The sequence below is a fragment of the Sapajus apella genome, unplaced genomic scaffold (genome assembly GCF_009761245.1).
Source record: "Sapajus apella isolate SASKATOON/1434 unplaced genomic scaffold, GSC_monkey_1.0 scaffold87, whole genome shotgun sequence".
NCBI classification, from domain to species: domain Eukaryota; kingdom Metazoa; phylum Chordata; class Mammalia; order Primates; family Cebidae; genus Sapajus; species Sapajus apella.
In genome coordinates this window covers 1,961,385-1,978,210 of record NW_022437027.1, presented here as the reverse complement: position 1 = coordinate 1,978,210, position 16,826 = coordinate 1,961,385, and the positions used below count along the sequence as shown (strand labels likewise).

The 16,826-nt window shown below is 37.6% G+C and overlaps 1 long non-coding RNA gene across 3 annotated transcripts; it reads right to left on the bottom strand.

Annotated features, from left to right (window-relative positions):
- Positions 1 to 305: 305 nt before the first annotated feature.
- Positions 306 to 16,429, bottom strand: LOC116534400. Of its 3 annotated transcripts, XR_004261697.1 has the most exons (6): positions 16,288 to 16,429; positions 13,106 to 13,242; positions 10,783 to 11,736; positions 9,752 to 9,818; positions 3,140 to 3,251; positions 306 to 668 (listed from the first exon to the last, which is right to left on the bottom strand). It is a non-coding gene; the product is annotated as an uncharacterized LOC116534400 (long non-coding RNA). The 3 variants fall into 3 exon arrangements; XR_004261696.1 differs by lacking the exon at positions 306 to 668 and having other exon boundaries at positions 2,947 to 3,251; XR_004261698.1 differs by lacking the exons at positions 306 to 668; positions 9,752 to 9,818 and having other exon boundaries at positions 2,947 to 3,251.
- Between the last annotated feature and the right edge of the window lie 397 nt (positions 16,430 to 16,826).

Genomic DNA, 16,826 nt, shown 5'->3' with positions numbered 1-16,826 from the left:
ATATGGGCCAGGCTCTTGGGGAAAGAGCTCAGAACACTGGGGCTCTATAATGTCAAAAAAAAGTTAACTTCAGACTTAAAGTCAGCATTTTCATATATGTCATTCTACTGAAAATACGATTAATGTCTTAATAAATTTGAAAAATGAAACCATTAAAACATATTTTACAATTACCAGGCTCTTCATCTTCAAAGCGCAATAGATAACACATACATGTTTGTATAACATTTATATATGTTCGACATAAATGTTAAACCCAGTTTGTATGTGGTAAAAACAAGAAAATAGTCTTAACTTCAAAGACAACTAGCAAAATACTATGGCTTTATTTTCCCCATTTCTATTTAAGGAAATATTATTACTTTAGGCAAAATTATTGAATAGCTTTGGTCCTGTGACCAACCAAATCTCATGTTTAATCTTTAATTGTGATTCCCACATGTTAAAGGAGGGGCCTCATGGGAGGTGATAGAATCATAGGGGTTGACTTTCCCCTTACTGTTCTTGTGATGAAGTTCTCACGAGATCTGGTTGTTTGAAAGTGCATAGCACCTCCCCTATCACTGTCTTCCCCCTGCTCTGCCATGGTAAGACATGCTTGCTTCCCTTTCATTTTCTGCCATGATTGTAAGTTTCCTGAGGCCTTCCAGTCATATTTCCTGTTAAGCCTGTAGAAACATGAGTCAATTAAATCTATTTTTTTTCATAGATTACCCAGTCTCAGGTAGTTTTTTATAGCAGTGTGAGAATGGACTAATACAATTATCTAATAAAGAATTGTTTTTATATTATCCCTACAATAATTTCTAAGTTGTTTTTAAGAATTAGGGTATGAACTCATCTTTTCTAATTCTTTTTATTATTCAAGAAAAAAAAATAACTATTTTTTAAGGGACCCCAAAATTCTGAGTATTACATAGATAATTAAGATTTTAACATCCTGCCAGAGGCCAAGTGTGGTGGCTCATGTCTGTAATCCCAGCACTTTGGGAGGCTGAGGCAGGCAAATTTCTTGTGCTCAGGAGTTTGAGACCAGCCTGGGCAACATGGTGAAATCTCATCTCAAAAAAGAAAAAAATTAACTGGGCATGGTGGCATATGCCTGTAGTTCCAGCTATAGGCTGAGGCAGGAGGTTGACTTGAACCTGGGAGGTGGAGGTTGCAGTGAGCCAAGATTATGCCACTAAACTCCAGCCTGCTCGACAGAGGGAAATCCTATCTCAAAAAAAAAAAAAAAAATCTTGCCGGGAATGGTGGTTTATGCCTGTAATCCCAGCACTTTGGGAGGTTGAGGCAGGAGGATAGCTTGAGCTTAGGTGTTCCAGACCAGCCTGAGCAACATAGTGACCTCATCTCTACAAAAAATTAAAAAGTAGCTGGCGTGGTGGCATGTGCTTGTAGTCTCAGCTACTCAGGAGGCTGAGGTGGGAGGATCACTTGAGCTCAGGAGTTCAAGGCTGCATTGAGCCATGATTGTGCCCTTGTATTCCAGCTTGGGTGACAGAACAAGACAAGAAGAAGGAGAAGGAGAAAGAGAAGGAGGAAAAGGAGAAGGAGGAGAAGGAGAAGGAGAAGGAGGAGAATAATTATGATGAAGAGAAAGAAGAAGAAAAAAAAGAAGAATAATTATGTAAGTTTGGTTTACTGACTGAAAGTTTAGCACATGTATGGCATATAATGGACCCTCCTGAAAAGCCTCTAACAGTATTAATGAAATGATTCTCAGTAAAGAAAATGATTTGTGCTTATCTTCTTTGTACTTTGTGATATGTAAGTTAGCTTTAGATTTTAGAAATCATTCTAATCCAGAGTGTATTTATTTAAAATGAAGCCAAAGCTGAATCTGAATCTTAGCTTCAAAAAATACATTTATCCTTGAAAAGCCTTTTAAAAAAATCTTTAGACCAAATACTAATAAGCAGTATCTTCCTCTGTAGTGGTCTTTTGGTCTTTCTGCTTTGTATCTAGATGATGGTGTTAACTGGAAAAACACTTACATTACATTCCATGGATCTGTAGAAAGTCCACTGTGTCACCTAAGATGGTCCTTCTACAAGGCTTTGGAGGTTTGGGCAAGGGAGTGCCTCTAAATTTGCTGGATTATTGTAGTAAACTAAGTGTGCCTTAGATCAAACGGGGAAGCAGCCTTATGGCCATTTGTAAAGTTTATTCAACATTGCAGTCTAGGAGATTTCTGAACTACCTTTTTTTATCAGGGTAATCTTGCTTATGTTTCAACTTTTCCAATGTGGACATCATTATTTTGTTAAAGAATGAAGCATCAAAAAAAAGTGCTTCCACATATTTTGTTGGGATCTACCCATTCTACAACATTAAGTCTTTTGTTCTTTTTCTCTGCTTTGAAGGAACACAGGATATTCAGAACAAATCTGTTATATCTTCCCTACACTACAGCTTTAAATACTTGTATGGATACTGTGTCATTCCTTAGTCTACTCAAGGTTAAACATCACCAGTTGACTGAAGCACTTTTTATGTTATATTTTGTTGTTTTCACCATATGGATAGTACTTTAGTGCTCTCAATATCTTTACCAATGCCTGTCAAATTATATGACTCAAGCTATAAACAATATCCTACATTGGTGTAAGTCTAGAAGTGGACTCTTAATAGATGATACGGAACCTTTATTCAATTGATGCAGCCAAAAAAACACATAACATTTTTAAGCAGTAATGTCTTACCATTGCCTCATATTGAGATTGCTGCATAACAAGTTACCCCAAAATTTAGCCTGGTGTATGGTGCATGTCTGTAGTCATAGCTATTTGGGAGGCTGAGGGGAGAGGATCAATTGAGCCCAGGAGTTCAAGGCTGTAGTTTGCTACAATCACACCTGTGAATAGCCACTTCACCCCAGCTTGGGCAACAAAGTGAGACCTTATGTCTAAAAATAAATAAAAAATAATTTAGAAACGTAGTGGCTGAGAACAACAATAAACATTTATTATCTCACACAGTCTCTGTGGCTCAGGAATTTGGGAACAGCTTGGCTGGATGGCTCTGGTTCAGAATCATGAGATTCTTTCGTGAGATTGTGGTTGATATCTCAGCTAGGGCTACAATCCTTTGAAAGTTGTCTGAGGCTGAAGGTCTGCTTCTAAGATGGCTCAGTCACATGTCTGTCAAGTTTATTCCAGCTTAGTTTCTTACCAATGAACTTCTCCATAGGACTGCATGAGTATCTTCATGACATGGTATGACAGTTGTCTTCTCCCAAAATGAGTTATCTGAGAGAGACAAAGAGAGAGATCCAAGCCACAAGATCTTTTATGTGCTAGCCTTTGAAATCACACATTGGCATTAACATAATACACTATTGGTGCACAGGTCAGCTTTATTCAGTATGGGAGGGGGCTACACAGGAGCATGAGTACCAGAAAGCAGGGATTACCAGGAGGTCATCTTAGAAGTTGGCATTAGAGTCTATCCTCTATTCCCCAGTGACTAATGTCCATCCCACATGAAAAGAATACTTACATGTTCTCAAGGACATCAAAAATCTCATTCCATTACAGCATAATCTCAAAGTCTACAATCTTGCCATCTCAACCATACCCAAATGTGAATAAGGCTTTTTGAGTGTGGTTCCTTGAATATAGCTCCTTGAGAGAAATTCCTTGATCTAAACATCTGTGAACTAAAGAGATAAAAAATATGCTCCTCTTTACCCACATACACACCTAATATACAATGATGGGACATAAATAAGGTAACCACTAAAGACACTCCTGTTCAAAGTGTAAAAAACAAAAGGCATATAATAGCAACTGATCCATAGCAATTTTGAAATCTGGCTAGGCAAATGTTAGATACTTTTCACTAGTACTCATTCCTGCTGCTTCCTGGGAATGATTGTCTATGACTCTTGGCTTAGACCTTTGAAGTTTTGGTTCTATTTTCTGAGCCAATTTATATTTCCATAAAAGGTACCCTATGTTTGCAGCTGTGTATTTTTCCTAGTCTGGTTCCTGCCAGTAGAAATTTGGAGGTACAAAAGCATCTTTTCTTTTGTTCTCTTAGTCCAACCTGTTGATGTTTCCAACAGTTAAATACTCTTAAAAAGGTTGTGGGTCTCCTGTGAATCTTACTGGAGTAAATTCCATTATACAAAAGCGACAACCACAAATCTGTTTGAGATAAGCTCTTCTATATTCAGAGTCTGTGCTGAGTTTATTCTTAAGCCTCTCAGAAGCTCTAATATGACTGAACGGTTCTCTGAGGTACAACCTTAGATCTTTCTAAGGTCTTAGCAAAGGACTTTACAATCATATCCTCAGCTTCATTTTTACACCATGGTAGTCTGACATCTGGCAATGCCTGGGTTTGATCTTTGTAAAGAAACCATTTCTTTATTTTAGGATTGTTTCCCATCTTGAGAGGCTAGCAATTTTCAAGACTAACAAGTCTCAGCTTCTTTTGGTTTGACAACCTGTCCTTTAGCTTATCTTCTTCTATCTCACATTTTACTATAAACAGCAAGAAGTACCTTCCAAACTTTGACTGGAAATTTTCTACCTAGATCATCCATTTTATACAATATCCAGTTCCACAGTATTTCAGGTAACTGTGTTGCTTAACTTTCTGCCACTATATTAAAACTATCCCCCTTTCCTCCAGTTTCTGTTAATGTTTTCCTCAGCAGAAGCCTCCCTAAAAACTTCAGGCTTATTATTAATAGTCTATTGAAGACATTTCAGCTTTCACTAACACCCCCTTCAACATCTTTTAGTTTCTGCCATTGCCTAACTCCTGTGCCTCTCCTATATATTTAAAATTTGTTAAAATAGCAGCAACTCCTTCCAAATGTATTACTTATCTATTGATATGTAGCATATAATCACAAAACTTGATGACTCATAACAACAATAGTCATTTATTATCTCATTCCTGAATTTGAGAGCTGCTCAGCTAAATGGGTCAGGGTCTCTCCTGAGTTTGGATTCAAGATATTGCCTGAAATTGCAGCCATCTAAAAATTTGACTGTGGCTATAAATTCTGCTTCCAAGATGTCCCTCACATGGCAGGTGAGTTCATGATGACTGTTCACAGGCAGCCTCAGTTCCCTACCATGTGAGCCTCAGTTCCTTACTATCCTCTTGGAGCTGCTTCATGACATGGCAGCTACCTCCCTCAGAGAGGTGATCAAAAAGAAAGCAAGGCAAAAGTTGCTGTATCTTTTATGTGCTGTCCTTTAATGCCACACATCATTATTTCCACAATATTCTGTTAGCTACATAGGGGAACTTTATTCACTGGAGAGGGGGTGGGGCATGACATTGCAAGAGAATGTGAAGTATAGGAGCCTGAAATCATTGAGGCCATTGTGAAGGCTGGCTGCCATATCCACTGAAGTCCCTGATAATTTAATTTACAGATGCTTCTATTAAGCTAGCTTCATCCCTTTTGGTATTAATTGTTTTTTTTTTTTTTTTTTTTTTTTTTTAAGACAGAGTTTCTCTCTTGTTACCCAGGCTGGAGTGCAATGGTGCAATCTTGGTTCACCACAACCTCCACCTCCTGGGTTCAAGTTAATTGATTTTTTCAAACTTAAACTGTACTCATATCTATCATTAAGTTTTTATTGTAGTTTCAGTTCTGTATTTCAACTTCAGATTTTTTTGAATTTTACTTCTGTCATATCAACAACACTCTTGAGCTTTTGAATTATTAAGCATGCTAAGTTATAAAATTTTTGAAATCTAATTTACTGATGAAAATGTTGCTAAACACTTGTGTCTCTAGGCCTATATACACTTGAAAAGTTCATCAAATAAGTACATACATCTTTACCAGCACCATTATAGAAATGACACACACGCTTAGTTCACTTTTTTGTTAGATATAAATAGGAGTCCAGTTCCCCCATGCACTATGATAATATAGTATACTAAGCAGTGGGCAACTCCACGTTCATCAGGAACTCTAATTTTTTTTTTTAAGGCTGGATTAATTATACTGACAAAACCCTTAAGAAGTGAATAGTAAAAATTATAAGTTCTAAATTTTCTAATTTGGAAAACTGAAAGTTAAAATTGAATTGCCAGAGTTGCACACAAAATACTAGCCTCAGGCAAAATTATGAGGTAGGATAAAGTCATCAAAAATAGAGACCAGCTGGGCTCAGTGGCACATGCCTGTAATCCCAGTACTTTGGGAGGCCAAGGCAGGTGGATTATGAGGTCAGAAGTTCAAGACCAACCTGGCCAACATGGTGAAACCCTGTCTCTGCTAAAAATACAAAATTAGCCAGGTGTGGTGGTACATACCTGTAGTCCCAGCTACTCAGGAGGCTGAGGCAGAAGAATTGCTTGTACTTGGGAGGTGGAGATTGCAGTGAGCTGAGATCATTCCACTACTCTACAGCCTGGGCAACAGAGCAAGACTATGCCTCAAAAACAAAGAATAGAGACAATGTTGTTGTTGTTGTTTTCTTCCCTTGGATTTAGCAAGGTGTGTTATTTCCAGTAGATTGTTAACGAATATTTCTTAATTGGTGAATTGGTTAATAAATTATTGACAGATTATGCCTTCAAGTTTCTTGGTATCTGTATTAGTTTTCATGCTGCTGATAAAGACATACCCAACATCGGGCAGTTTACAAAAGAAAGAGATTTAATGGTCAGTTCCACATTGCTGGGGAGGCCTCACGATCATGGCAGAAGGCAAGGAGGAACAAGTCATGTCTTACATGGATGGCAGCAGGCAAAGAAAGAGAGAGAGCATGTGCAGGAAAACTCCCCTTTTTAAAACTATCAGATCTCATGAGACTTTTTCACTATCACAAGAATAGCATGGGAAAGAATTGCCCCCCTGATTCAGTTACCTCCTACTGGGTCCCTCCCACAATATGCTGGAATTCAAAATGAGATTCGGGTGGGGATACAGCCAAACCATGTCAGTATCCAATTCCTTCTGCCCCAAGAAACCTTCCCTTGACACCCTAAGTATGCCCCCGTTGTTCCAAACTGGGAGTATTTTTAAATCTCCAACTATATGATCAGACTTTGACTATTTCTGATAAGGAAGAAGTTGGACATTCTAATAAAATTTAGGGAACATTTGTTGTCAATGCCTTAATCCATAACAGACTATCTAATGGTGTATATTTCCTGATAAAGTTGACAAATAAAAGAAAAGTTTGGGGCAAGCTTCTGGCTGCCTTGCAAACCATAATAATTGTAATTACTTGATCTCTCAGTAAGGTCAGTCTTAGATGAACATGTTGATTGCTTCGTTCTTTACCAAACACCTAGGCTTCCTGATGCTGGGATTCCAAAACTTTGTTTCTTTTTACCTGCTTTGCCATGACTGATGCCCTTTCTTGTTCATCCAACTTAAGCAACTCCTCTTCAAATAAATAGCATTTCTAAGTTTTGCTAATAACCTTCTCATTCAGTCAGTCACATATATTAAAAAACTTGAAGTTACTTGTTCTTTCTCTAAACGCTCTCATCCATTAGTCTTTTGGCGGTCTTCCTCTGATTTGTCTTCTTTTTTCTCTACCATAATCCCCAGTTTAAACCCTTTGGTTTACTTCTTGTTGTAGTTCATCTGGCCACATATCTTTGACCCATTAACTCACTAAAGCACAGCATCTTTCCATTCATTCACTGCTCAGAACCCCAGTAGAAATCCTATCTTCTCACTGCCTACACAGTAAACTTTAAACTTCTTGGCCTAGTTTTCTATGTCAGCCACATTCTAGCCGCAGTTTAGCTTCAGACTTATCTTCCACTGTTACTTCACACTGGATTATTCTTGGTTCACCAAACTCATCCCACATCTACCATCAAGTCTCCTTCTTTTTTTCTTTTCTCCTTTTTTGTTTGAGACAGGGTCTCACTCTGCTGCCAAGACTGGAGCGCACTGGTGTGATCTGGACTCACTGCAACCTCTGCCTCCCAGGCTCAAGCGATCCTCTCACTTCAGCTTCCAGAGTAGCTGAGATTACAGGCACGCCAACATGCCTGGCTAATTTTTGTATTTTTTGAAGAGACGAGGTTTTGCCATGTTGCCCAGGCTGGTCTCAAACTTCTGGGCTCAAGTGATCTTCCCACCTCAGCCTCCCAAAGTGCTGGGATTATAGAAGTGAGCCACTGTGCCAGGCCTACCATCAAGTCTTTACTATGCTTTTTACTTTGCCTGAAATAATTTTCCGATGCTTTTATTAAAACCCCCTCCCATCTTTCAAAGCCAAAATCAAGAGAAATGTCAAACATGATGCCTTGATCCTCCCAGGTAGAAGTATTCTCAATCTTTTCTGAAAGTCCATCATACTTTGTACCACTCCTAAGGTATTCATTGAATTCTAACTTAAATGTCAGTTATTTGCTTACATAATTTATCTCTTCTTGTGTATTTTAAGCTTCCTGAGAGCATAGATTATTGTTCCACGTGTAGTAGTTAACACATTTGCCTTACTTAAAAGTGGTTCTTCATGAGTTGAAATCATCATGAAATGAGTTGGGTAAGTATTATACATTGGTTTGACCGTGCTGTGTAGGAACACGGTATAGTGTGGTTAAGGGAAAAACCTTTAGAGGCCAAATGATCTCAGATTTAAATTCGATTTTACCAGTTCATAACTGAATGATCTTGGACAAATTAATCTCTTGCTACCTCAAGTTCCTCATTAGTAAAATGAGAATAACAATGCCTATTTTATGGGTTTGTTGTCAGAATTAAATGAGATATAAATTGGGTACAAAACACTGCTGGATTTTTTTTTTGTTTATTATAATTATTATCTTTTTGAGACAGAGCCTCACTCTGTCCAACCACTGCCAGGCTGGAGTGCAGTGGTATGATCTCAGCTCACTGCAAGTGAGCTGGGTTCAAGTGATTCTCCTGTCTCAGCCTCTTGAGTATCTGGGACTACAGGCACATGCCACCATGTCTAGCTAATTTTTGTATTTTTTTTTTAGTAGAGACAGGGTTTGTCATGTTGACCAGGCTGGTCTTGAACTTTTTTTTTTTTTGAGACAGGATTTTGCTCTGCCACCCAGGCTGAAGTGCAGTGGCACAATCACAGTTCACTGCAGCCTTGATATCGCGGGCTCAGGTGATCCTTCCACCTCAGCCTCCAGAGTAAGGCATGTACTACAATGCCTGGCTGATTTTTGTAGACTGGGTTTTGCCAGGTTGCCCAGGCTGATCTTGAACTCCTGGGCTCAAGTGATCCACCCACCTCAGTCTTGCAAAGTGCTGAGATTACAGCCATGAGCCACCACACTTGGCCAAAACACTTAATAAATAATTATTATTTTCCTATCCTCTATTGTGCCTAGCACTGAACCTTGCAATAGTGTTCAACAACTTTTTAATTAAATAATTTAGAAAACAAAAACATATAATTAATTTTGATACATCTTAAATATGCATGTGTATTTAACAATTAAAAAGACATATAATAGGATAGAAATGGCAGAGTAGAGTAAGGAAGTAAGGTATTGCATTTTTTAAAGTGAGTGGGAAGAAATTTAATTTTTGACACAGATTGTGTCATCGTCTTAACAACAGAATATGCTGGGAATTCCTTAATATTTTCTGATGGGAAAATTGGAAAAATCCAATTACCTATTGTTAGTTCTAATACTTCACATCTTAAATTACATCTAACAATGTTTAAATACTGAAGCTTATGGGAGGCCTGAGTAGGCTTCAGATTCTCAGCCACTGGGGAATTTTTGTGATGGACCACCCACTGCAAAAATGAAAAGTTGCTACCTTTACCAGTATGGATATCTCTTCAGAGGAGTGCTCTAGGCTGTTGTAACCATCTCTGTCAGGAAGACTAAGAGGGAAACAAATACATGAGAAATTACTGGACAAACACTGTTTGTCCAAGTTTCAAAGTAATAATCAAAGCTGGAATTAATGCCCTTAACATCACTGCTCTCCCTAACCTAAATCTGTTTATATGGATTTGGGCTGACTTGTTTTCAGTCTGCTTCTTTTGAGGACGCAAACTTATATGAATAAAGCTAGAATTTCAAGGCAAGTCACGCTATTTAGTTACAGTTTGATTCAAATTTTTTGTTTATTTTTAATCATCTTTCTCAAAAATGTCTTTAGAAACAAGTCATTCTAGTAGTAATACTAAAATGGTATTTGCATTTGAAATTCTATTTCATTTTTTGAGGATAAACTTGTGTTATAAAAGCAAAAGAAACCTCCAAATGGTGGTAGGTTAAACTTGGAGAAAGGGTAGAAAGGTGCACATAATCTTTACTCATAACGTTTATATTTTGTAAAGACAAATATTTAACATCTTTTATTTTAAAGATATCATCTCATCTATAATTAGGAACAGTGTGAAAATCCTGTGTCTTGGACTAATGTAGAGCAGCTGTTTATGAAAGTGCCTGAAACATAATAGAACTTCAATAAATATTATTGTGTTGGCAAAAAAGCTTAATAGGTGTGTGTGTGTGTACACAACTCTCCTTCCTCACTCCCGCAATAATTCCCAGTCGATGTTAGTAGAGGACCATTAGAAGATGAAATTTTTCTACTTACACATGAGCATCTGAGGATCCCAAAACACTATCTCAAATCCTGGCTTCAAAGGTACTTTTTTTTTTTTTTTCTCTGTCTCTCTAAGGGAGAAGATTATTCATGGGAGGGGGAGAGATCTCTGGTCCATTGAATCAGGAAGTATTTTCCAAGTGACAGAAATCCAATTTGAACCACCTTAGGCAAAACGGGAAATATGATGACCGGAATAGCAAAATCTCAAGAAGGGCATTTAACTGGACCTCAAGGGTCATAGTAACAGACACCAGCAGGACTCTCTCTCCCTCCAACTCTCATTTGTGCTTCTCTTGAAATCTTCTGCCCTGGAGAACCTGGCTTTTGACAACTCATCTCTTCATCATGAAAAGGAGGCTTCTTTTTTTGAAATGTTCATTTGAAGATTCCTGTGGAAGGACCCAAAAGGCAGCCAAGCTCACATGCCTACTCTTGTGGACAAAGAGATCAGTTCTATAATTGGCAGCGTGCATTAGAACAATATGGTACGAGAAATAAGAAAATCACATTTCCCCCAAAAAGGATAGTTCTGTTTCCAGAAAGGGGAGAGGTGTTGGGCAGACAAAATAAGTATTTCTAAGATCATATTCTTAAAAATCGGAATCATATTAATTAAATGTGAAATAAAGGTATCTTTTTCAATTGCTTTTGATTTTCCATAAAATGGTTTTCTTTGCCTCTTAGTGTTTATTTCAATTTTTTTCTGGCTCAAATATTTTTCTTACACAGCATTTCTAAGTCCTATTCCTTCCCTCCTCCAAATCTGCACTTAAGATTTACTTCCTTGAACTTCAAGCAAAATTTGGTGAATTGACTATGTTTGTGTCTCTCTATTTTCCCCAAAGTGCTATTAAAATGGCAACATAAAAGAAAAAATAAAATAAACCTCCAAGTGCAAAGAAGGAGAGAGACTGTAATAGATGAAAAGTGATGAAAAATTTTGGAATACAGAATGTAGGGAGTGTATTAGTTATTGCAAAGCAACAGATTGCCCCAAAACTTAGCATTTAAAAAAAATAAATATTTGTCATCTCATCCCAGTTTTGAGGTTGAAGAATGTCGCAGCAGTTTAGTTGGGTAGCTCTTACTTGGAGACTCTCAGGAGGTTGCATTTAAGTTGTTCTCCAGGGCTGCAGTTATTTGAAGACCTGGAGAATCTGCTTCCAAGCTCATTCACATGGCTGTTGGCAGGAGGTTTCAATTTCTCACCATAAAGCTGCTCATGAAATACTAATTACAATGGAAAAAGTATAATGTTGATAGAGAAGATATTAAATACTTTAAACATTAAACTAATGAAGCAGACACCACCTTAAGTAATGAATTAACATAATCAAGTATTGAATTTGTGTGCCTCCTGATATGATGCTGTAAGAACATAGCAGCACGATGATATACTGAATATCATGAAATATAAATAATCTGGATCTAATCATGCAAAAATAGCACAATAGGCAAGCTGTGAGATGCTAGAAAACTACCGATCTAATCTTCAAATGTGTTAAGTTCATAAAAAGTGTGTTAGGTGCTTTGATATGGTTATGGAAGCACACAGGAAGGACGCATTGACCTAACCCAATGCCAGAGTGTCAGGGAGGCCTTTATTAAAGTAGAGATGTCTAAGCTGAGGTCTAGAGTTAGCCTCAAAAGGGTCAATGGGGGTGGAGAGAAGCAAGAAAGGAGTGAGCAAGTCATAATGTACAGCACCAGGGAAAAATTCATTTGATCGTATGCCAACTGATATGTGTGTGTATATATATATGCACACAAACACACATATGGATATATGTATATATTTTTGTATTTATATGTATATATATAAAGGAGGCATGTGTATATATGTATATATATATTTCTTTTTTTAATATCAGCACGTTGGCTGCTTTTCCTATCATATATAAAATGTCACATATTGAACTGCCTTGACAAGTTGTCCATTGCTTTAGGGTAGGAAATGTGCTCTGAAACACATGTGAAAGAGTGAAACAACTCTACCTTTGATTGGCTCAGTTACTGTGATCTCCATCTTTCTCAAACACTATCCATCTCATAACTAGGGAATATTACTTTCAAAGCACTTTCAATTTATGAGTGATACTTTCTAATCACATCAGCAGAACGTGATGAAGAAGACTAGCAATTCTTTGGTCTTGTCATTTTGTACCTAATTTGAGTCCTATGCTAGCTCTGACTCTGACATTCATTACCCAGGCAGTCTGAGGCAACTTACTTCTGAGAATCAGTTTTCTCACCTGTCAAATAAGGAAATAATATTATCTACTTTATAGGGTTGTTGTGAGAACTGATTGAGATAACATTAATGTATAAAAAGTGCTGGCACAGTTCCTGGCTCATAGAAAGTACTCAACAAACTATCTTCTGCATCACCCTATATTGTTATATTTGGAAAAGGTCATGAATAAAATAAAGGTTAAAAAAATGTTAAGAGTACTGTGAAAATAATATTGACCCATTGCTTTATGAAAGCGTAGACAATTTTTTAAATGATAGTGAATGAGACAACCAAAAATAATGTGTCAAATCTGTTACCTTTTTGTAAGTTTCCAGTTATCTTCCCCCTTGGTTTCTGGAATCTACAGCCATCTACCCCTCCCTGTAGTGCCCACTAAGAGACAGCATGACCAGCATTACTGGTTTTCCACCAAAGACTGGGGTCTTCAAAAGTTCTGCTGGCATTGCAAAACCCACTGAATTAAAAGTCATTAAAATTTCTCTACCATTCCAGTATTGACCATTTTATTTATTTGTTTGTTTATATATGCATTATTTATTTATTTAGCACAATAAGGTGAAACTTTTTTTTCCCAGTATATATTAAGAATTACCAAATTCTCCATGGATGTTTCACCAAAGGTAACACCATTCTTCCCACTGTTTGCGGTGAAGTGTGTTTAGTTTTGTTGTTTAAGTAACAGCTGGAAAGTAGATGTGGATGTGGTCAGTGTTCTAAGGAATATTCTACCACTCATAAATTCATCAAAGATATGTGAGGCCTACTGGACAAAAATGAGCAGAAATAAAAATAACTATAATTTGTTTGGTCTGTGATTCTAATCAAAGTCCAGTTGGGTTAAGTCTCTCTCTCTTTTGCTTGTTTGTTTGTTTTGCTAGGCTGGAGTGCAAAGGTGAGATCTTGGCTCACTGCAACCTCTGCTTCCTGGGTTCAAGCAATTCTCCTTCCTCAGCCTCCCAAGTAGCTGGGATCACAAGTGCCCACCACCACACCTGGCTAATTTTTTGTATTTTTAATAGAGACGGGGTTTTGCCATGTTGGTCAGACTGCTCTCAAACCCCTGCCTTGGCTTCCCAAAGTGGTGGGATTGTAGGCATGAGTCACCATGCCCAGCCTGGGTTAAGTCTTTTCTGTTGTTTTTGAATTAATATTTTTAATTTCTTAGGTTTTTTGTCCCTAACTATAAGGATAAATAATAACTTTGTCCATAATATATTTTGATACACTATATTTTACTATAAATTGTGAGCAGTGAAATTTTAAAAAGCATAAAGGAAGGGAGAATTGGACATGATAATCTCTTAACTAGTAAAATGACACTAGACAACTGTGAGCTGGAAACTTCTGTCATTGATATGTCTTCCACCCTTTTGTATTTCCCTTACCACACATATTCCCCAAACCAGATTTTTAAAAAACTTCTTTATTTTAATAACACATTAGGAAATATCAAAAATTGTTCAGTATCTTATGAACCCTGATCATGATTCATCATCCTAAAACTGCTCTGATGTAGGGAAGATGCTGGCAGTGTTTAAAAACATTATGATGGAATTTCTGCTATAGAATTATTTTACATGTCTAGTTTGTTGGGGGAAAGGATTAGAAATTAATTAGAATTAATCTGAGATTTAATTTATGCCAATTCAATAGATTTTAATGTCTTTAAACTTTTGTTTTTGTGAACAAAAATTTTACTTGTAACATTTGATCAATAGGCATTTATTGAACATCTACTCCATTACAAGGTATTGTGCCAAGCCACCACAAGAAGCTAAAAAAAATGACCCACAAAATCTTAACTTATAATAAAACACCCCATATGGTAATTGGTAAAGGAGTAACATGGATGAAAGTTAGTTTGGAAGTATGGGAACAATAAATGGCCAGAAATAAAATGAAAAAGTAAAAAGGAACAGAGTCATGAGATTAGAATTACCTGTAAGTGAGATTTTGGAAGAAGTTAGAAAGGAAAAGAAGGAGCCAAAGGAGGGTGAAATAGGGCAGCTCTTCTGTGGAGTAAAAGATATGTTTCAACCAAGTTCTAATCTAACGAGTTGCAGGATGATAATGAAGGTGTTTCTCAATTGTACAAGGAAGAGAAACCACAATAAAATTCTGCTGAGCCAATAAAAAGAGGATTTAGCAGAAGAAAAACAAATGCGTTTTCATGAAAAGTTTAGCGCATAAACTTTTCAAAGGACTGTTTCAGTGTTTTCTTGGGACACATAAATTTGACAATGTGTACAAGTTCACAGATGGCAGTTTTAGGGGAGGAGGAGCTTTCAAAGTGAGAATGGCAAACTAAATGGAGATTTCCCACTTTGGTGGCTATAATGCCAAGGGTCATATTGCCCGGGTGAAAGAATTCTGCTCACTCACTCCCCCAGAGTCTCTGGCATGCAGTGGGGCTTTATTAAAGAGTGTGCACAGTCCTTCTTGCACTCTGAAATGCTAAGGTATGCAATATTGCATGCTTTACTTATTCGACCTGAAATTTTTATTGTTCATAGAAGCACTCAGTATTCACAAGTACACGTGGCTTACAGGTGGACTATTGACTGAATAAAACATGTATCATATCTGGAAAAGTGAACACTACAAACGATCTGAAGCCTTAATTCAAAAGAGAGGATAAGCAGGGCTTAATTCAGGAGCAGCCAAAATTCTGGGGAGAGTCACCTGATGCGGAAGAAGGACAAGAAGAAGGTAGAAAATAAAGGGAAGGTAAAGAAAAGAAATAGAGAAAGAAACTTAAATTTCTCTCGTCCATGAAGTTGTATTAACAGCTATTCCTAATCTCCCATTCCCTTCCCTGACAAGGCATTTTGTGTAAATGCAGGGTCTAGCAGATTTTGGGTTGCCAGGCTCCTCCAGCCATGGTGGCCTCATCCTCTCTCCACCTCCATGGTGGCATCCCACCCAGATTCCTTTCTTGTCAAACTTGTTTCCAGTCACCCAAGCCCTCTAGTCTGTGACCTCTTGGTCAAACTGTCTGTTACCCAGGACACAAATAGATCGAGGGTGTCAGATAACATGGTAATTTGGTGGGGGAGAAGAGGGTTTGAGCGAACACTGCAATACCCTTTAGAATACTCTTTTCCCCAACTACTCAAACCCTTAAAAGTAAATGCCCTTTCCCTACCTACATTTCTGTAAGTCACTGAAAAGCAACCGAGTGTGTGATTCATACTTCTTTGTATTTATTTGCCTCGAGGCATTCATTGTCTCTCTAGAGCTAATTTAGTGGAACATTTGAGTCAATTCTATTTTTTGGGAGGGAGTGTGGAATAACATCAAGTTTGGTGCTGACAAAGTTGAGCTGAATCGCTCTATAGGAATGACATAGAGCATTGTGTGCACTGACGTTAGAGCAGTGACACTACATGAAGTGATGAACACTCTGTAACCACATCTTAAACAGAAAGCCATTTCTTTGAGAATGAACTGATTAGTGATGTCCAATTAATACGCATACACAGCACTTGCCACATTGTTGATGCCTGCTGACATTCTGGAAAGTCTTGTTTACTCCCTGTCTTTGCTGCCACCCTCAATCCCCTGCCAGAAATTCTCAGGATCGCTATACAGGCTGTGAACACACTGAAGCAGAAGCAGTGTGTTCACAGTGTGTTCTTTTCCTTTCTAACTTTGAAGAAGCTAGGATGTGACCTTGAGAGTAACGCAACGATGCAGAGTTCTCAGCAGACATGCACACCACCACTGCCACTTTCTCATACCCATAAGTACAGAGATTTCAGTGAATGCTCTCAGCAAAACTTCTGTTTCAATAAACAGGTCAGAGTTAGGGTCCAGGTTGAGGCAGAGAGTGCCATCTGTTAGAAAAATAATATTTAAAATAATAATAACAAGGTTATAATGAGTCAGGTATGCATTTTAAATAAAACTATTTTTGCATAAGAAAAAAAGTCTCCTTAAGAGGTACAAGAATTTGCAGGTTGGTTGGCAATTCCTGAAAGCCCTAATAACATGACATCTCCCTTTTGCCTGCACTCA